Source organism: Triturus cristatus, chromosome 10, assembly GCF_964204655.1.
Source record: "Triturus cristatus chromosome 10, aTriCri1.1, whole genome shotgun sequence".
NCBI classification, from domain to species: Eukaryota; Metazoa; Chordata; class Amphibia; order Caudata; family Salamandridae; genus Triturus; species Triturus cristatus.
In genome coordinates, this window is record NC_140593.1 from 288,008,681 (window position 1) to 288,029,996 (window position 21,316).

General features: G+C 46.3%; 1 protein-coding gene and 1 pseudogene across 1 annotated transcript in view; one reads left to right on the forward strand and one right to left on the reverse strand.

Moving 5' to 3' along the window:
- LOC146789337 (metalloreductase STEAP4-like) overlaps positions 1–21,316 on the reverse strand; it is a 370,171-nt gene that overhangs the window by 219,453 nt on the left and 129,402 nt on the right. The window lies entirely within an intron of this gene.
- Positions 155–4,467, forward strand: LOC146789338 (filamin-A-interacting protein 1 pseudogene; annotated as a pseudogene).

Sequence of the window (21,316 nt, forward strand, 5' to 3'; positions counted from 1 at the left end):
AAGTTATGCAGGAGATTGTTCATTATGGTGGCCTCACAGGCATTCAAGTGAATTGGTCCAAGTCAGTGATATTTCCGCTAACTGACGGCACCACCCAGTTTGACGCAGAATACCCTACACAGTGGGAAAATGCGGAAGTCAAATACTTAGGAATATGGGTGAGCAGATCGGTGCAGGACGTATGGTTGGCAAACTACGGGAGGGTGATGGACTGGATAGAGAGCAAAATACTGAAATAACCACTGAAGAGGGGGACTTGGTTAGGTCACCGCCGGAAATTTTTAATACGATATCCCGGTATTATGAAACACTGTATGCGTCCAAGACTAACCCTTCCCAGTCGGACATAGTAGACTACTTGGATACCATAGCATTGGCATGGTTTAGCAATAGCGCTAGGCAGTATATGGAACTTCCCATAATGGTAGAAGATGTAAGGCAAGTAATAAGTGGTATGCCAGCTGGGAAGGCTCCGGGGGCTGATGGGCTAACGGCGGCCTTCTATAAAGAGTACTCAGATATTCTGGCGCCATGCCTGTTGCAGGTATTCCTCGAGGCCATGGACACAGGTATCCTTTCCCCGACCCTCAGAGACCTGCTGAAACCTGATAAGGACCCTAAAGTGCCTGAATCGTACCGCCCGCTCTCCCTCACAAATCTGGACGCTAAAATCTATGCCAAACTCATAGCGAATAGGTTGCAGCCCATGCTACCGCAGATGGCACTGCCAGACCAGTCTGGTTTTATGCAAGGCCGCTCGACTGCCCACAATCTACGTACACTGTTTGGTATACTACACTATCTGGCCCCACATGTCCAGGCCGTTGCTGCATTGCTGGATGCCACGAAGGCATTTGATTCTCTGGAATGGCGATTTCTTTTTGTCCTGCTGCCTCGCATGGGGTTCAGCCCCCTGTTTATTAAGCAAATACAGCTGTTGTATACGAATCCTATGGCACGGGTACGAGTAAATGGACAGGTGTCGGCACCCTTCACTATAACTAGGGGAACACGGCAGGGTTGCCCACTGTCACCACTGCTGTTTGCTATTGCTACGGAACCATTGGCGGCTCGGCTGCGCCAACACCACACGCAAAGAAGCATAGGGTTCACATCCAGGAGACTGCTGATCTCTATGTACGCCAATGACATGACGATATATCTTACGAACCCTAGGGACAATTTTGTGGCAGTTATGCGGGAGATTGTTCATTATAGTGGCCTCACAGGCATTCAAGTGAATTGGTCCAAGTCAGTGATATTTCCGCTAACTGACGGCACCACCCAGTTTGACGCAGAATACCCTATACAGTGGGAAAATGCGGAAGTCAAATACTTAGGAATATGGGTGAGCATATCAGTGCAGGACGTATGGTTGGCAAACTACGGGAGGGCGATGGACTGGATAGAGAGCAAAATACAGAAATGGAAACACCTGCGGTTTTCTTTAATGGGGCGTATAGCCATAATCAAAATGGTGATTCTGCCAAAGCTACTATATTTATTTGTTAACAATCCAATGCCGTTAAACACACACTTTTTCAGAAAGCTAAGGTCCCACGCCCTCGATTTGGTATGGGCGGGTAGGCAGCCGAGAGCATCCTGGAAGTTGCTGACACTTCTCTTCGCCCAGGGGGGTCTGGGGACCCCCGACTTCGAGCTATATGCTTATAGTGCTAAGGCGCAATATTTGTACTTTTGGCAGCACCCCACGCCCTTCCAACCTCACGTAGCGATAGAAACTGATAGAGTAGCTCCCACTCCGTTGAACACGGCGGTATACCAGCCTTATAAAAGGCCTCATTTAGAAATTGACACGGTGGAAGCACTGAGGTGGGCATGGTCAGGGATTGCTAAAAGGGCCAAACTCGAGGAATTATACGCACCATCTATGCCGCTGGGGGGTAATCCGCTCTTAACCCCACTAATGGACAAAGCGGTTACGCTTCGAGCTATGGCACACAAACTGGTGAAGGGCGCGGATCTCTATCCGGAAAATACCTTCCTTATGATCCAACTGATGTGTAAGGCCCAGGTACCCACGGCATCAGACACACTTTTGTATTACCAGCTTCAAGCAGCATGCCGTGCTAAATATGTGTCCTTTCCCCAGGCACCGCCCGCGCTACCTGCACTTGAGAACGTGTTGGCGAATCCGTCTCCTCGCAAATTGATTACACGTATATACAATATAACAAAAAAGGAATCGCCGATAATGGTGTGCACGGCCAGGGCAGACTGGGAGACAGACGTAGGCGTTGTAATCACGGATAAACAGTGGCAATATTGCTGTTCTCAGCTCGAACATTTATCACCTAATTATAGATTACGGTTAATTCACTTTAATTTTTTGCATAGACTATATCGCACGCCCTCCCAGCTGCATCGCATGGGCATACACCCGGACACGAACTGTTGGAGGTGTGGTGCTCCTGGTGCCACATTCTCGCATCTGGCATGGGACTGCGGCCCGATAGGAAGGTACTGGGAGGAAGTGTTTGAGCATGTCCGACAAATCACGAAACATAGGGTACCTGCCTCTCCGCTGATGGCGCTTCTGGGGTTTGTATTTGAAGTCCCAAAGACCTCCCGTAGACTTACGGCCATGCTGTTGCTGCTGGCGAAGAGGCAGGTGGCAATTCACTGGAAAAAACAACAGGCCCCCACTATAGCAGCATGGGTAAATACAGTGATTTACTGTAAAGACCAGTTGTTGCACTATTGGGAGTTAATGCCCACGAGATATAGGCCGGCATATATCTGGCAACCATTTGTGGCTTGGCTGGAGGCGGGGGGCTCAGACTTACAAAGGGGATAAGAAGGGGAGCACGGGAGGGGTGGTCATGGACTGGAGCTATAGACCAAGTCCGACGGTGTTCATTACACACCAGGAGATGAAAGGGGGAAGACTTGATGATTTCTGAAGCACTTGGGGGAACAGAGAACCCTATTGATTCACGACAACCACGTAGACAGTAAGATCAGCTGAGTGAGGTCTTGGAGGATTAGTGTATGGCAGAGGGAGTGGGGGGGAGGGTAGTTGTTTTGGTTAAGTTCATTAAGTGCAAATATGCGTCATAAGTTATAATGGGATGACGAATAGCTATAAAGACAGCTGTTAAGTGTTTTATTGCATTGCTGCCGGCCCGTTGGGTTGTAGGCACACAAACTGTACATTGATGGCTATGCTGAAGTCAGAAATTAGCTGCTGGCCTCCGGGTTGTGGGCAAGAAGCTGTGTCAACCTATTCTTTTCACAGTTAACAATTTATTTATTTTTTAAAGAAGTTTCTAAGCGCTACAGTCGTGCCATCAGGCCCAGCATGAATGGCAGAAGGATGGTAGATGTGCCGGTCACATCCACTGGTGTACAAACAGATGGACTCAACAATGATGGGGCAGAGGAAGAATCACCAGCAGTGTTCATTCGAAAATCATTTCAAGAGGAGAATCACATTATGAGCAATCTTCGACAGGTTGGGCTGAAAAAGCCAATGGAGCGATCACCTGTGCTTGAAAGATACACTCCAGCAACAAGTGAGCTAAACATCCGAAAATCTTGGATTCCTTGGATGAGGAAGCGAGAAAATGTCCCTCAACAAACACCAGAGAGGGGACCTCGGGCAAATGGCAGTCCAGGACAGCCTGGAGAGGTTTTCCTTTCACCAAAGCAAGGACAGCCTCTTCATATTCGGGTTACTCCAGATCACGAGCACAGCACTGCCACACTGGAGATTACAAGCCCCTCTCCAGAGGACTTTTTTTCAAGTACAACTGTGATTTCCACACTAGGACAGCAGACAATGTGAGATCTTCTTTTGCAGATAGACCAATGTCACCAATACAAATAGTGACAGTATCAACATCTGCTGCACCAGCTGACAATTCGGTGTCTCCTGAACCACATGGCATGACAATGGGAAGGGCTGTTTTCAAAGTTACACCAGAAAAGCAAACAGTCCCAACACCGATCAGGAAATATAACTCCAACGCCAACATTATAACAACAGAAGACAATAAAATTCACATTCATCTTGGTTCTCAATTTAAAAGACCCACTGGTCCAACCACCGAGGGGGCAAGTCCTGTGATCACTGTCAGACCTCTGAAAATAGCAACAGAAAGCAAGGAGGGTGCAACTGGACCTGTCCTTCGGTCTCCTCGGAACAGTGTGCTCTCGAGGCCAACTGCAAACAAAGTAACCAGCACCATCACTATTACTCCTGTCACCACGTCTTCTACAAGAGTAACCCAATCAGTGACTGCACAAGATGTGTCCTCCCAGCGCACCACGCCTTCTCGCATTCCTATGGCAAAAGGTATGAAAGCAGGAAAGCCAATACTGGCAGCCTCTGGAGCTGGAAACCTGACAAAATATGAGACTCGTGCCGAGAGTCAGTCTATGAAAATAGAGCTGAAGAAACCCTCAGCCAGCAGCTCCACCTCTCTCGGTGGTGGGAAGGGCTGAGGTTGTCCTCATGGGTATGAGCAGGTGCTGCTGCTACCACGAAAATTGGCCCCTGACTGTTACTGAGTGTTCCAATCATCCACTAATTCCAATCACTCGAGCTGTCATTTCAAGAATAACAAACTAATCCCCATCCGTCCCAGCCTTTAATTTGTTGAAAGGTTTCCAATCCATACTGGAAATAAATGGTTTCCTTTTTCAAATCTGTTTAAGTGAGAACACTGCCAGGGAGCAGGTTTACATGCTGCTGTTCTTTATGTAAATATCCCCACATAACCAAAGCAAATTTGGTTAAGCAACTAAAAAATAAACATTTAATTAAGAACATAAATAAATAAATAAATAAATAAATAAATAAAGTGTGTCCACGTTGAATTTTGAGACGTTTCCTGTCACGGGCACTAGGCCTACACACAAAAGTGAGGTACAATATTTATCGGGAGACTTAAGGTAACACAGAATTGTATATTAACTGTTCTTGCCTATTGACTTTTGATGCATTTCTGCCTTCCAAATGAAAGACAATGGGCAAAAAACAAGTCACTTTGAAAAATGCTATGTAATTCTTATGCTAGTATGGGTACTCATAATTCCGGAAATGTGCAAATAGCTACTGTTTCTAAATTAAATATTTTGTTCCAATGTCAGAAATCCATAGGTGTCTTTCATCCCGATTTTTCACTGTATATAATTCCCCAAATGAATTACTATCTACCTGGTATATAATAAAAAAACATTGCAAGACACTGCTCAGGTATTGGCTCTGGGTTCGTCGGGTTCTTGGTGAACCAACAAGTCCTATATATCCCCACAACCAGAAAGGTCCGGTGGATGTAACGGTATATTGCTTTCAAACATCACTCATGATTAGAAGAAGTTACAGGTGAAAATGTTGGCACAAATGGCTGTTTTTTTCAACTCATTTTCAATTTTTCCTATGTCGAACTGTTAGTTTCTATAAAGAAACCTTGAAGGATCTACACAAGTGACCCCTTGCTGAATTCAGAATTTTGTCTACTTTTCGAAAATGTATAACTTCCCGGGATCCATTATTGCTTTCATACCCATTTCTACCATTAACTGGAGAAAATTTTGTTTTTTTTACAAAAATCTGTAAATCCCTGGATGCTGGGAACATGGTGATTTCAGCCCCAGAAACCCTATGTTGATACCATTTGCAGGGAAAAAAACAGACGCTTTTATTTGCAGCACTTTTTTCCCATTTAAAAAAAAAAAGAAAATTGCTGTATTTTTGCTAATTTCTGGATCCGCTCCAGGGGAATCTACAAACCTTTAGAATCCCTGTGATGTTGGAAGAAAAGGACGCAAATTTGGCATGGATACCTTATGTGGTCAAAAAGTTACAGGGGCCTAAGCGCAAACTACCCCAAAAAGCCAAAAAAAGACTTAGCATAGGGGTGCGTGGCAGGGGGGGGGGGAGGCCTAGCAGCAAAGGGGTTAACAGATCTTGTTAGGGGGCATAGGTGTGGCAGCAAACACTATGTGAAGCAGTTCCCTTCAGAAGGCTGCTGCCCTATGAGGCAGATGAGATTCACTTCTCTGGCACTGAAGTGGTGCTGGACTCTGGTGTGGCAAGGCCCTGGTTTCAAGAAAGGATGAGAAGCGCACCTCATCAGGTGTGAAACATCCCTGACAGCACCCCATATGTCCCGTCAGCTTGCGACCCTCGGTCAGGAGCAGCGCTGGGTCTTTCTGTCGCAACTGAACATTACAGACTTCACAGGCTGCACAGCTACGTAGTCAGGTTGGGCTCTCAGTGTCCATACACCACGCGGCTCCACAGGCCACAGTCAGTGGATGGGGAAGGCACTTGCACAATTCAACATCTATTGGTCCTGGTGCAGTAGGGAATGGGTTGGACCTCCCCAAAACGGGATGAGTGAGTGCCAGAGCAAGTACTTGACAAAGACAGAGGGTATCACCTGCTGGTGACCAGCCCCAGGCTGAGTCATTCCCCTCGGTGTGCTAGAGATCTACACAGAGGCAGCCATCTTGCTCCGTGGCTCGACTCTGCCACCCCATAAAGTGGTTATTTAATGCATCGATGGAGCTTTTTATATGAAAGCTGTAATTTGTCTGCACTTTACCACGCTGTCTAAACTACACACTGCTTTTGGAAATGGACGTGCTGTACTGATTTATTTTGTTTTGCTCCCAATTACGAGCTAGATAATGTTTTGTTTATTTTCACAGGAAAATGCCGACATTTATTCTGCACCTATGCAACCCTAACATTTGTTTCGTGAGAAGAAGTAAGAGATGAAGGATTTCAAAGAGATGCAGAGGAAGGCTGTGGCATCATGTGATAAGTGTTATGGTGCCAGATTATTATAACCAAATTTAGTCTGAAAGCAATATTGTGTCCTAAATATAGTTTAAAATAACAGCACCCCATTGAAGATAATAGTAGAAAATGTACACCCCATTGGACAACGTGCTGCTAAACGGTATTTTTGGCAGAGCTATTCTGACATACAGCAATTACTAGCAATAAAATACTATCAACCATACATCTTGAGTTAGTTGCAAGTGACCTCAGAGATCTATGGTTGTATTTAAAAAAAACTATGAGCTCACTTCCATGTATGGTACCAGAATTCCTGCAAATATTATTAGCTCATTGGGGGTCTCTTTATGCCACAAATAATAATTGTCTAAAGAACACTGATAATTAATAACAAAAAATAAACGATGTTTTACTATCTCCTTTAATTTTCCAACTTTGTTACCTAAAATTATTCATACACTTGTGTGCTTAGCTAAGAGTTTTTTGCCCGCTATGAACCCAAGCACCTCCTCCTATGAAGGCATTCTTTGAGTGCTCAGTGGTGAAAGCTAGCCATGCTCTTGAAACATTCTTAGCCTTAAGAGTGCTTGAATGACACTGAACTATGCATGCATATAAAGAGCGCTCTGTGCACTTTATCAGCTGCAGAGACGTACTGCCTCCTGGTATGCATCCTGCTGCGGTTCTGAACAAAGGAATCATACACTCCATTCTCCTCTGCATTTCAATTTGTTCTGCTTTTGATGACATATAATTTAACTGTTACCTTTCATATGCTATTGATGTAGCGCTTAAAAGTTTGAAAATTGTAGGGGTGCGTTATATTCACTGTTAGTTGACACCCGCATATAATCAAATGTGTGCTCAGGTATTTTGTGTGCAATGTATTACGAATTGTATAACCTATATCGATTTTAATAGAAGTGCCAGCTATGTACAAGCACATTGTAAAGGTATTAGAGAAATGTATAGAGTTTAGCCTACATGCAAAGTAATGTGGTGTTAGAAATGTGTATCTTAGACTTCGTGTCTGTAGACTGTTTAGGTTGACCACACATGAAAGAAAGACGTAAATGTCAATACTGTGATTTAAACCTGCTTGTGTAACCGAAGTAGTGGCCAGAATTCGCATATATCGTTGAGGCGAAAGGCCTGGTATTTTCTTATGTTAGCCAAGGGCAATAGGCCAAAAAGGATTTATTCCAGTAGAGGTTTTAGGCTGTAGTAAATTGCAACTTAAAAGATGTGAAGAATGTCTGCTTTGCATGATCTCACCCCAGGTGCAAGGACAGTTGCCCGTTAGTAGAGAAGCTCTTTGTTCACAAATTGACTTATGTAGTAAAAGCCAGACATGGGAGTGTATTGGAATGTGCCAATCGTAACTCCTAGTGCGGATGGCGTCTGGGACTCAAGGCCAAGCGATGGACGATGGAACTGGACAGCGCTCTGTGGAAATTTACTGAAAGACGACCCCGCAGAAGAGGAGGCGCAAAGGGCGTGTTCTGGGATTTGGGGTTCTGTATTAGGGACAGCGCCCCGAGGGTGGAGGCAGATCAGAGCAGCCCAGAGCAGGGGAAGGCTAGGCGAAGGGATAGAGGGGGCAACTTAGACCAAGCTCTCTAAGTGAAGACTTCTTATGAAGTTTCACTCTGACACCTTTTATTCGATGAGGGTCTCAAGGGATTGCTAAGTAGGGATGTCATCTAGTGCGGAGTAGGGACAGAGATGGTATGGTTCAGTGTCCCTAGTATCGACATTTGCTTGGTGGTGTTCTACCTCATGCTTTTAGAGATTGTACTTTTAGTTATTTTTAGCCGTATGCGGATTCTCCGTAGAGTAGCTTTTGTGTTAGTGCCTATGTACTTGTTGTGCCTCGTATTGAGGACTTTGTATCTGCAAATCTTTATGCTGATAATAAAAACCAGAGAGCCAAGAGATTAAGTCTCGAGTCCTTGATTATGGCAAATTGCGGACAGTAATTTTGATAATTGTGTTTTTCCCTCCACGCTATTGGGCAAGTAAAAAGGTTCATCTGACCAGAGTGGGTTCCAGTAGATAATTGCGAGATACTAAAATGGGCCGGAGCAGTTGGTAGCAAACGAGGATGGTTTCTTTCTGATAGCGAGGGAAGATTAGATAAGGATAAGTGACCCTTGAGGCCCAGAGACGATAAGTGATGCTGAATCATCAGATGGCGAGCAGCAGACGGCAGCAGATGAGCATCGACGGCGAGTAGCAGCACGGCCGAAAGCAGCAGTTCCAGGAGTGAGTATGAAAATGAGATGTTGTAGATTGCGGTGTTGATTTGTTGTGTGATGTCTTGCGGAGTTGTTGTGTATGTCGTGTGATTGTGAGATCAGGCTGTGAGCGCGCGCAGCCCGGGAATTGTGGTGTAGAAGACACCTGAGATAGATTTTGTTGACCACCCAAAGGAGATCGTGAGGTACCATCGATCACCTGGACCGAGATAGGGGGAGCGAATGCGTGTGTGTATGGCAACTTAACGCTGGTCGTGGGTTGTGGTGTGCAGATCGGAGTGTTAGTAACCTATCAGAGGCGATCTGTCTGGCCGGACGGGGGCAGACGGGCGCCAATTGAGGTCAACAAAGTCGAGAGACTGTGGACGAACAGTCAGAGGCTGTGGACGGACAGCCAGAGAAGTAACTTAATTGGTTATTTCAGTGTGTGAATGGGACGTGAGTAAGCGTGAAACGAGTTTTGGAGAAGGGAACTGCTGCGAGCGAAGGAAGGTGACGTCAGAGAGTGTCGCGCTGTGATAGGCCGGTTGGTGTGAGTCGCGCTGTTATTGGAGGATTGGAGAACAAGAAGTAAATAGGGCGCGAGATTGAATTTGCTCATCATGAAGTGCCTTAGGGCTTGGCGAGAGTTGTGTAGAGGCGATAAGCATGTGGTTTTTCGTGGGGGAGAAGAAGCCCCTCCCGAGGATACCCCGGCACATCACATGGCACAGAATGTGGGGTTACATACTATAGTTTGGATCGAGAATTGGCACAAGATGACACAAGGCGAAGGGGAACTAGCTTTCCCGAGGTATGGCTCATTTAGACTAGCGGTGCTGTACCAACTGAAGACGGTGATGGGGTCCTTAAGACCCTTGCCAAGACCAGCACAGTTCGAAGCATTACATGCGTGGATAAGAGCAGCGCATGATAAGGAAAAGGGAAGAAGTCAGGAGAGGATGAGGAAGTCGATTAGGGCATTTCAGGATGCCAAGTGGGACGCAGCGGAGAAAAGATGGAGAGTGCAGACAATTGAGGAAGCGAAATTGTATCCCGCGCTAATGGAGGAGACGGGGATAAGGCATGGGAAAGCACAGGAAGAGGATAGTGATTCTGATGATGGGGTATTGCAAAGATTGCTAGACGAGAGACCACCCCCTTATAATCCAGATGAAGCGGATGATAGGTGGGGTGAGAGGGGAGAAACTAGGAGGGTAACAATCCAGTCTGAGACCCGAGTGGAGGGGTTGGTTTCGTTTGAAACCGCGAGTTCACAGGGTCAGTCTGAGGCTAGTGGGAGGATTGAAAGAGAGATGAGGTTACCGGATGCCTTAAGGGTACCGGTCACCATTGGACCGATTGTGTCAATATACAGTCCGGAATCAGAGGAAAGAGAGAGGTGTGAACGAGTGACAGAAAGAACGAGGAGAGAAAGCGGGGAAAGTGAGTTGGAAGGGGCAACGGCCCGACCTCCAAGCCCTGTACAATGGAGTACACCATTAGCAGTGGTGTCAGACACATCTAGGGGCGAAGAGGACGAGAGACCGGTGAGGCCGAGGACTCTGATGGAGTCGAGATCAGATTTGGGGTCATGGGTACCGCCAAAGAAGCAAATGAGCTGGAATATGGGCAAAGCAGGGACAACCCCAGTTGCCTTTACGAGCCATTCTGCTCCCATAGAACCACCAGAAGAAAGGAGAGAGCAGGAACCGGAATGCGAGTATGATGAGGGACGTGGAGCAACTTGTCAGGTGTTGAAAGGGGCCTTGAAGGCAGGAATGATAGATGTAGTAAGACTTAAAGCAGAGGCGGATGAAATAATATATGGGAATCTACCTCTTGAGAGAGTAGTGACATATACTCCAGATGAATTGCTTTTTGTAGCAAAAGATGTGACTCGTAAAGCACGAGCGGCACATGAGAAACTGGCGGGTTTGGCTAGAGAATATGGGGTGGATCTGTCCAAGACTAGAGCATTACAAGAGAACCATAGGATGCATTGTACTGAGCGGGAATTGGAAGAGAAAAGAGTTGTTGGTCTAAGGTCACATACTAAGGAACTGATTGTAGCTATGAGAATATGGCTGATGCTTGACAAATGGCAAGAGAAATGGGCTAGGAAAAAGAATTCTAGGGGAGCGAAAGGAGGGAGCTCTGAAGGAGATTTGCAGGAGGTAAAGATCCTTCCCTTGAGAGAGGTGGCGAATGGAGGATATGTGCATGTACCATGGAGCAGGGGGGATTTGGCATCATTTACGAATGATTTTCCCAGGCTCAGGGAGAAGCCTGCAGAGTGGTACAAGCAAGTTGAGCGTTTCGTTAAAATTTCGAAGGTGTTGTGGATAGATCTGAACACCTTATTCGATATCGTGGTTCCGGGAGATCTGTGGAACGCATGTAAAATTGCTGTTGATTGGCCGGACTATGAGCCTGATAGGAACATGGTTACAAATGGTCCGTCGCCCGTGGTAATGAGGCTGTACGATAAGGTAATTACCTGGTTGAAATCGAAGGTTTCACCCCAAGACATCGATTGGGTGAAGATAGATAGGACAGTGCAGGAGCCAAAGGAGACAGTACATGAATTTTATGAGAGACTTTTGAAGGCTTTTAAGCAGTACAGTGGCCTAGATGAGCTGGAAACGAAGGACATGGGACAGTTTGTGTCTAAGTTCGTGCTGGGTTTGAAGCCCGAGGTTAGTCTCATGATACAGCAGCATTTGATTTGTTGGCAGAATAAGCCTGTGGATGAGATCTTGCGGTACGCCAGGTACTGCACGGATGAGATTGAGTCAAAGCACAAGAAGATGAAGGATAACCTATTGCTCATTCAGATGCAAGCTGCTCAGGTACCGCCGAATGGGGGTCCAGTGGTGCGGAGACAGGGAAACTACCAGACAGGGAATCAGAACGCGCAGGGTCAGGGAAGGCCGAGGCCCGTTGACCCTAGGACAGGCATAGATGTAGCGATCTTGAAGAAGACGACTGCTTGTCACCAGTGTCACCAGGTGGGACACTGGAGGCGCGAGTGTCCCTTGAACCCCTATAATCAGCCGCAGATGGAGGGAGGAATGGGTCAGGTCCCTGGGGCGGAACAGGTACAGACGGTGACTGTACCGAGAATGATGCAAGGGGGGACCGGCGTCTCGCAGGTGCAGGTTCCCCAGCCACCCAGGATGCAGAACATACAGCAGGGAGCTCGGACTTATTTGCAGATGCCCATGTTCGAAGTGGGAGAGGAGAGGGATGCAGATTTGCGGGCGCAGTTGAGTTTAGGTCAGGACGATGATTGCATACTTAGGGCCATACTAGAGGTAGATCAGAGAGGACCCTTTGTGGAAGCAGAACTCGATGGACACCCTACCACCTTTTTGGTGGATACGGGGGCTACCAGGTCAACTATAAGATCAGCAGTAATTCCGGGGGTAGCCCTTTCGGGGGAATGCATACAAGTGGTTGGAGTGGCGAACAAGAGGCTAGTGAGCCCCTTAACGGAACCGATTCCAGTCAGGATAGGAAACTTTAGGGATCGACATCAGTTCGTGGTGTGCGACTCTAGTCCTGTTTGTTTGTTCGGAAGAGATTTGTTGTGTAAGCTCAATTGCACAATCTACTGTACCCCGAAAGGAGTGGAGGTACAGACAAGGGATGATGACGCGACCTTTAAGGTTGCAAATCAGCGGGTGTGCGTGGAAATGTACCCGGCTTTGACAGTGGAGGAGCTTCCACAGGATTTGAGGGAGTCTGTATCGACCGATGTGTGGGATCTAAGCGGAGAGGAGATCGGCTTAGTCAGGGGAGTGGAACCAGTGAGAATACAGGTTAAGCCGAACGCGGAATTCCCGAGAACACCTCAGTATAAAATGTCGCCTGAAACAATTGCAGGGATTAAACCTGTGATTGAGTCTATGATTAGGCAGGGAATACTGGTGGAGATCATGGGTAGTCCATGTAATTCACCCATTATGGGACTGCAGAAACCAAGTGGGAAGTTCAGGATAGTGCAAGACCTGCGGAAAATAAACGACATAGTTGTTCCATGTTGTCCAGTGGTACCGAATCCATCTGTGATACTGTTCCAGATCCCATGCGAAGCTGGATGGTTCACAGTGATTGACTTATGTCAGGCATTCTTTTCGATTCCCCTACATGAAGAGAGTAGATTTCTTTTTGCATTTAGGCTAGAGAATCGGATATTAACATGGTGTCGTATCCCACAGGGGTATACGGAGAGCCCGTCAATTTTTAATCAGCTCTTAAAGAAGAATCTTGAAGGTCTTGTGTTGCCGAAAAACTCTGTTTTGGTGCAATACATTGACGACCTGCTTGTCGCGTCAGAGACAGAAGACGCTTGCAGGGTTGATACCATTGTGCTGTTGAATTTCCTGGGAGAGAACGGTCACAAGGTGTCTCCAAACAAGCTGCAATACTGTTTACCCGAGGTCCAGTATTTGGGGCACAGAATTGAAAAGGGTAAAAGGAAAGTGTCTCCAGATCGCATTGATGCGATTCTGAGAATGCCAGTTCCCTCGACACAGAGGGAAGTTAGAATGTTTTTGGGAATGGTGGGCTATTGCCGCCAGTGGATCCCAAACTTTTCCTTTGAAGCGAAGCCTTTACAGCGGCTGACGCGAAAGGATGTAAGTGATCCGGTACCATGGGACGACGACTGTTTGAAATCATTTCTGAGGCTGAGAGAAGCCTTATGTAGCGCTCCTGCGTTGGGAATGCCGGATTATAACAAGGCATTTGCATTGTTCTGCTGCGAAAGAGAAGGTTGCGCATTAGCAGTGTTAACCCAGAATCATGGAGGTGTCCGTAGACCAGTTGCTTATTTCTCAGCTACTTTAGATCCAGTAGCTTCTGCGTTGCCCGGATGTCTCAGATCCGTTGCGGCAACAGGTGTCAGCATCGAGAGATGTGAGAGCATTGTGATGGGTCATCCTCTTACTGTACATGTGCCACATTCTGTTGAACTGTTGATGACTAGGACTAAAACGCAGCACCTCACGAATAATAGGCTGACTCATTATGAGCAAGTTATCCTTGCAGCCGATAATGTGACATTGAAGAGGTGTGCTGTTTTAAATCCTGCTACATTGTTACCTGTTCCAATTATAGATGATAATGAAGATTGTGAGGACCATGATTGTCTCGACGTTACGGAACTATGCACCAAACCGAGACCTGACATTGTCGATGAACCACTCCCAGTTTCAGATGAGATTTTCTTTGTGGACGGTTCATGTTTAAGAGACAGTGTCGGTCGATTGAGAGCAGCGTTTGCTGTATGCACTATCACGGGTGTGGTTGAAGCCGCTTGTTTAGAAGGAGTACACTCCGCGCAGGTGGCTGAGCTCATTGCCTTGACTCGTGCCTGTTTGGCAGCCGACAAGATCCGCGTAACGATTTACACGGACAGCCAGTATGGGTTTGGTGTGGTTCATGACTTCGGACAGCTATGGTCCCAGAGAGGGTTTATGACGTCTTCAGGTTCTCCTATAAGAAATGGTGAACATGTACGGAAACTGTTAAAAGCATTGCAAGGTCCAGATGAAATTGCTGTTGTTAAATGTGCTGCCCACACAAAGGGAAATGATTTCGTCTCGTTGGGAAATAACTACGCTGATGAAGTAGCCCGATTTTGTGCAGAACAGGGATGCAACTTCACTGAGACCTACGTCGAGGAAACTGGGGAGGAGGTGGTGTATGGTCAGATGTTAGCAATGGCAGACTCATGGGAGGAACTGAAACAGCTTCAGGAAGGGGTCTCGGAGCAGGAACGTGACAGCTGGATACGAGCGGGATGTGAGAAGGGAGATGTGGATATATGGGTTTCGAATGATGGACGAGCGGTGTTGCCGGAAAGTTTGTTGAATCCCATGGCGAGGTTGATACATGGTGCTGTACATCTGGGTAGGGATGCCATGATGAGAGTGTTTCGTCAGACTTGGTACAACCCGAAGTTTCGTGCAGTGGCTGAAACTGTGTGCCAGAGGTGTGTCACTTGTCAACAGATGAATGTGGGGAAAAGAACCGCTGTGACGTTGAGCCACATAGGGACTTCAGGGGGACCTTTCAATAGGATGCAGTTGGATTTTGTCGAAATGCCGAAGTGTAATGGGTTGAGGTACATATTAGTGATAGTATGTGTCTTTTCCAGGTGGGTGGAGGCATACCCTACACGCAGATGTGACACACTCACAGTAGCGAAACTATTATTGAGAGAACTCATTCCAAGGTACGGGTTCCCGACGTCCTTTGAATCGGACAGAGGAACTCATTTCCACAGCGAAGTTATGAAGTTGCTTTGTGCTGCTTTGAATATAGATCAGAAGTTACACTGTAGCTATAGACCAGAAGCTTCAGGGATAGTGGAGCAGGTGAATGGAACTCTGAAGGCTCGGATGGCGAAAGTGTGTTCGTCTACGTCTCTGAAATGGCCTGATGCATTACCTTTGGTCCTTATGAGCCTCCGAAGTGTGCCTGATAGAAGGACTGGGTTGTCACCCCATGAAAACCTCATGGGAAGAGCGATGCGTTTGCCTGCAATACCTGCTACTGCTCTGATAAATATCACTGATGATATGATCCTGGACTATTGTAAAGGCCTTGCTGACGTGGTCCGTTCTGTGTCTCAGCAGGTGCAGACAGCAACGGTTCCAGCTGCGAGTGACCGGTGCCACGACTTGGACCCAGGCGATTGGGTCCTAGTCCGAAAGCACGTGAGGAAGAGTTGTTTGGATGCTAGGTGGCGCGGCCCTTTCCAAGTGATTCTTGTCATGAACACAGCTGTCAAGTGTGGAGGTTTACCGAACTGGGTGCATGCTTCTCATACCCGTAGAGTTCCAGCACCCTTGGAAGATACAGCCCCTCTCGAGAACAAAGATCCCAGTGAGCCGACAGAGCCTCCTGAGAGGGCCAGTCAAGCTGTAAGGGTTGCTGAAGCGGCCGATGGTGCACTGAATCGAGTTGGGGAAGAGCGTGAAAGAAGTACTGACCCAGAAACCGGCGAAGGAGCAAGAGGTGCAGTGGGTAGTACAGAATCAAGTTCTGCCGAAGAAGAGGAGGTCAGTGCACCGGGTATCGAAGAGAAGACCGGAGGTGCTACAGAAGCAGAAAGGGTTTGGCCCGCAAGACAGAACCGGGTAAACCTGAGGTTGGCTCCGGACACAGATCTTGCCCCAGTTTCGGAGGAACCAGAAGAAGAATCAGGTGACGAGGAGAATCCTCAAGGGGGTGTGAGAAGGTCCAAGAGAACTCGAGTGCCAAGTCGGAAGTACGCTTCACCAGAGTGGGCATATCAAGTGACTGATGCCAGGGTTACCGAGCACGGGAAGGTTGAGGTCGATGACATTGGTCAACAGTGTCCCGCTCCAGAGGGTGGAAGTGTTGCTGAAGGTTCCGGGATTGGAGATCGAAGGAATTTTGACGATCCATATTCCGAGTCCGCCATTCCTGAGTGTCATTCGAGGTATGATCTTGGACAATTTGGAGTTCCCGACGTTCACGACTGTGCCAGACCCACAAGAACTGATCATTCTTAAGCTCGAAATATTGCAAGGAGTCTTGGAGCTGTTGGGACCAGCGCTTATGTTAGATTGATTTGAGAAGGTTGCAAGCAGAGAAGAAGATAACCTAGATCCGAGCGGAAGAAGAACAAAATTAGGGATTTTTCCGTTATAGAACGAAGAAAAGTTAGGGAGGTTTGCCTAAGTTCACGAAAGAGACACTAATGAGAAGGAGACTTACCCTTTCAGAGACTGTATTGGACACTGAGTCTATTCCGAAGATGGCAGATCCTGCAAACCCACATCGTAGGGCTAAATTGATAGTAGGCACGTTGGTAGGAGTTGTGATAATCACCATATTTGCGGTAGTGATAAGTTCATACATGGTGGCTCACAGGCAAGAGGGGAAGGTTCAGGGAGCACCCACACCTATTACCCCAGGGCAGAGAGGTGTCAGTATCAGAGAACAGGAAATATCGAAGTTGAGGGATGATCGCAGACTCCACATGGATTTATCGAGGGGTGATTTTAAGCTTAATGCGTATGCAAGGTTGCTGTATGAGTATGTTGATGCGATGGATGTGAAGGATTGCTATGTGTGCATGCAGTTGCCTGCTTCAGTGGATGAGGGTATCAAGTATCATCATCTCCCATTGACATATGGGATTTCTTGTAGTTTATTGCTCAGTTTATTTTATGACAGGAGACAGTTCGAGTATTTCTTTTCAAATTTCGACACGGTACTTCCTGAAGTTCCAGCAATCAAGCATTTGAACAAATATGATTCTAATAAGAAAGAGGACAGACTCCTGAAGTATTTTAGACCGACTATGAAGCTGGATACGGCGCATGCTCACAGGAATAACCTGACATGTGCGTTATCTGAGATAGAGAAGAAATTCATAGACCAGGTAGAGGACAGATACAGACAGTTGACCCAGACACGACACACCGGAGATAGTCCAGTAGATTGGACAGACGAGGAGAGGGCTCACAGATCCAAGGGAAGTTATGGACCAATAGCGTTAGATGAGGTACAGAGAGGGAATTTGTGTATTGGAAGGCCTCAATCCGATACGGATAAGGTCGCAGTAGGACATAGCACTTGTTCTCAGACCTTCACAGTGGAAGCTTCTGCTAAGAATTTTATGGTAGGTCCAATAGAGGTAATTCCGACAGTATATTATGTATGTGGGAAGAATGCTTATGTCAGACTACCTGCGAATTGGTATGGCATATGCTATTTGGCTATCATATTCCCGAAGATCTATCACACCGAGGACTTGGAGTTGTTAGAGACGAAGCGACAGTCTAGGAAACGTAGGGCTACGAACGCCGGTGCAGTGATTGGGGACATATACGGAGCAATGATACCTAGTATGGGTGTGGTATTGAATGATGTGAAGATTAGGAGGTTGGCGACTGTGGTTGATGAGTTGTCTATGAACACGGCGAGATCTTTGTTGTTGGTGGCTGGAGAGATGTTGTCGATACGGAATATGGTTATGCAGAATCGCCTTGCTTTAGACGTATTATTAGCAAAAGAAGGCGGAGTCTGCAAATTATTGAAGGTTCAGGAATGCTGCACATATATTCCAGACAACACGAAGGAGATAGGGAAGTACATAGACAACATCACGACTATTCACAAGGAGATTATGGATTTGACGGAGGAGAATGTGTGGGAGAAGATTGGATTAGGATTTGGAAGAGTGGGAACTTGGTTTGCGAATTTGGGAAGAGGATTTCTGGGATCAGTATTGAAGCCGATTATCATTGCTGTGGTTTGCGTGATTTGTTTGTGGGGATGCGTGAAGTCATGGAAGTGGTATCAAGGAGGCAAGGTTGAAAGGGCTCTTAAGGCAAACGAGAAAAGGATGGCGAAGCTCCAGGAGCAGCAATATGAGAGTCTTAAGAGACTGGAGGGAGTTCGACATGGCAAAGTTATGACTAGCGCGGTCTAAATCAGTTCTAAAGAAGAGAAATGTAATGGTGTGATGACGGATGTCATCAAAGGGGGGAACTGATGTAGCGCTTAAAAGTTTGAAAATTGTAGGGGTGCGTTATATTCACTGTTAGTTGACACCCGCATATAATCAAATGTGTGCTCAGGTATTTTGTGTGCAATGTATTACGAATTGTATAACCTATATCGATTTTAATAGAAGTGCCAGCTATGTACAAGCACATTGTAAAGGTATTAGAGAAATGTATAGAGTTTAGCCTACATGCAAAGTAATGTGGTGTTAGAAATGTGTATCTTAGACTTCGTGTCTGTAGACTGTTTAGGTTGACCACACATGAAAGAAAGACGTAAATGTCAATACTGTGATTTAAACCTGCTTGTGTAACCGAAGTAGTGGCCAGAATTCGCATATATCGTTGAGGCGAAAGGCCTGGTATTTTCTTATGTTAGCCAAGGGCAATAGGCCAAAAAGGATTTATTCCAGTAGAGGTTTTAGGCTGTAGTAAATTGCAACTTAAAAGATGTGAAGAATGTCTGCTTTGCATGATCTCACCCCAGGTGCAAGGACAGTTGCTCGTTAGTAGAGAAGCTCTTTGTTCACAAATTGACTTATGTAGTAAAAGCCAGACATGGGAGTGTATTGGAATGTGCCAATCGTAACTCCTAGTGCGGATGGCGTCTGGGACTCAAGGCCAAGCGATGGACGATGGAACTGGACAGCGCTCTGTGGAAATTTACTGAAAGACGACCCCGCAGAAGAGGAGGCGCAAAGGGCGTGTTCTGGGATTTGGGGTTCTGTATTAGGGACAGCGCCCCGAGGGTGGAGGCAGATCAGAGCAGCCCAGAGCAGGGGAAGGCTAGGCGAAGGGATAGAGGGGGCAACTTAGACCAAGCTCTCTAAGTGAAGACTTCTTATGAAGTTTCACTCTGACACCTTTTATTCGATGAGGGTCTCAAGGGATTGCTAAGTAGGGATGTCATCTAGTGCGGAGTAGGGACAGAGATGGTATGGTTCAGTGTCCCTAGTATCGACATTTGCTTGGTGGTGTTCTACCTCATGCTTTTAGAGATTGTACTTTTAGTTATTTTTAGCCGTATGCGGATTCTCCGTAGAGTAGCTTTTGTGTTAGTGCCTATGTACTTGTTGTGCCTCGTATTGAGGACTTTGTATCTGCAAATCTTTATGCTGATAATAAAAACCAGAGAGCCAAGAGATTAAGTCTCGAGTCCTTGATTATGGCAAATTGCGGACAGTAATTTTGATAATTGTGTTTTTCCCTCCACGCTATTGGGCAAGTAAAAAGGTTCATCTGACCAGAGTGGGTTCCAGTAGATAATTGCGAGATACTAAAATGGGCCGGAGCACTATCAAACAGGGGCTGATTATCTATACCTGCCTGCACTCCAATTGGTCTTCCCTGGCAGGGATTATCCATGTACTTGGACAAAGGCGAAACACATTTTATGCTTTGTCCTGGCCAGGAAACACTTTGCTCCACTTTGTTATAATGAAAGAAAGAGAGGGAATGAAGGAGTGATGAGCTGTACCGTGCAAGGGCAAATAAGACAGGCTTACCAGGAGATTTTGAGCTGCATCACATCACTTAAAGTGAGCAAAGGAATTGCGAATTTAAGATTGGTCTCTTCCACAGTTTTGGGTTGATTTATCTCTAAAATATTTGAAGAGCTGGAGCAGTAGCACCGTGGACAGTTGTAAACAGTTGTTTGTGGAACTTTCTAAGAATATGCTGCGTTTGCTGGAAATGTAGCAGCATTTATTGACATCTGTAAGTAACCAACAGGACATCACACAAGATACACCACAAAGCAACATAACAAGACAATTCAAACATAGAAGAGGCCAGTACGATCATACTCAAAACAGAACACCGCACAACAAACATAGAACAACACACTAGAATAGAGCAGCACAAAAACACAAAAGCAACACACACTCCCACAATAAAAATTGGAATATTACACCAGCCATTATTTGCCCAGAGCTACTTCATTGTCTTCAATGGTACTTCTAGCATTCTAATGCTCTAACTGCTGTTACCAGCTGAATCGGGAATTAAGGCCTGCAATTGGCTGTGGAGTGTGTATGCTCAGAAACCCAAAGTCTGATTTGATCCCCAAGGAAACATTTCATACTTTTGGCTGAGCTCTGGTGGTTGTTTTTTTATGAAATATATGTTCTTAATAAAATGTCAGTCAATGTAGTATTGCAGGAAGGCCACTGATACAAATTGATGACTATATGTTCACTATTATTGTGTGCCTTTCCACTGAGTCTGCATATTGATATCTGGTGTGTTGTTTCATGCTCCCAGATCCCTTGCCCTCGTGTTTCTCCGGGGAGCTTGGAGCTATATTGATACTCTCTTGAGTCCTTCTGTCCATTCCGCCTTCTTCTGTACATTGAGCAAATGAGGTGCAGGTGGGGATGTAACTGAAGGTACAGGTATAGGTGGTGTCTGGTTGTAACTTGGACTGCAATTAGATTGCATATAACATCCCCAGGGAGCATTTATTAACTGATTACATTTCCCTTCACATTATTATTGAAGGATTCTCAGTAAGTGCATGACTCTTTTTTCCCTGACCTGGCTCCCATGTCCTGTATAGCCTCGGCCACTGTGAATATACTGGGACAGATGTATTATTTGGTTGGCAGAGCAGTGTCCAGCGGGATGATGAAGGGCAATACCTTTGCCATCTCTGCAGTACTCTGCCCGCCATGTTTAGAGGTGATCACTGACCCAGAGGTCATCTTTGTACATTGAAGAGAATCACCATCATTGTACTTTCTTTCAATATACAA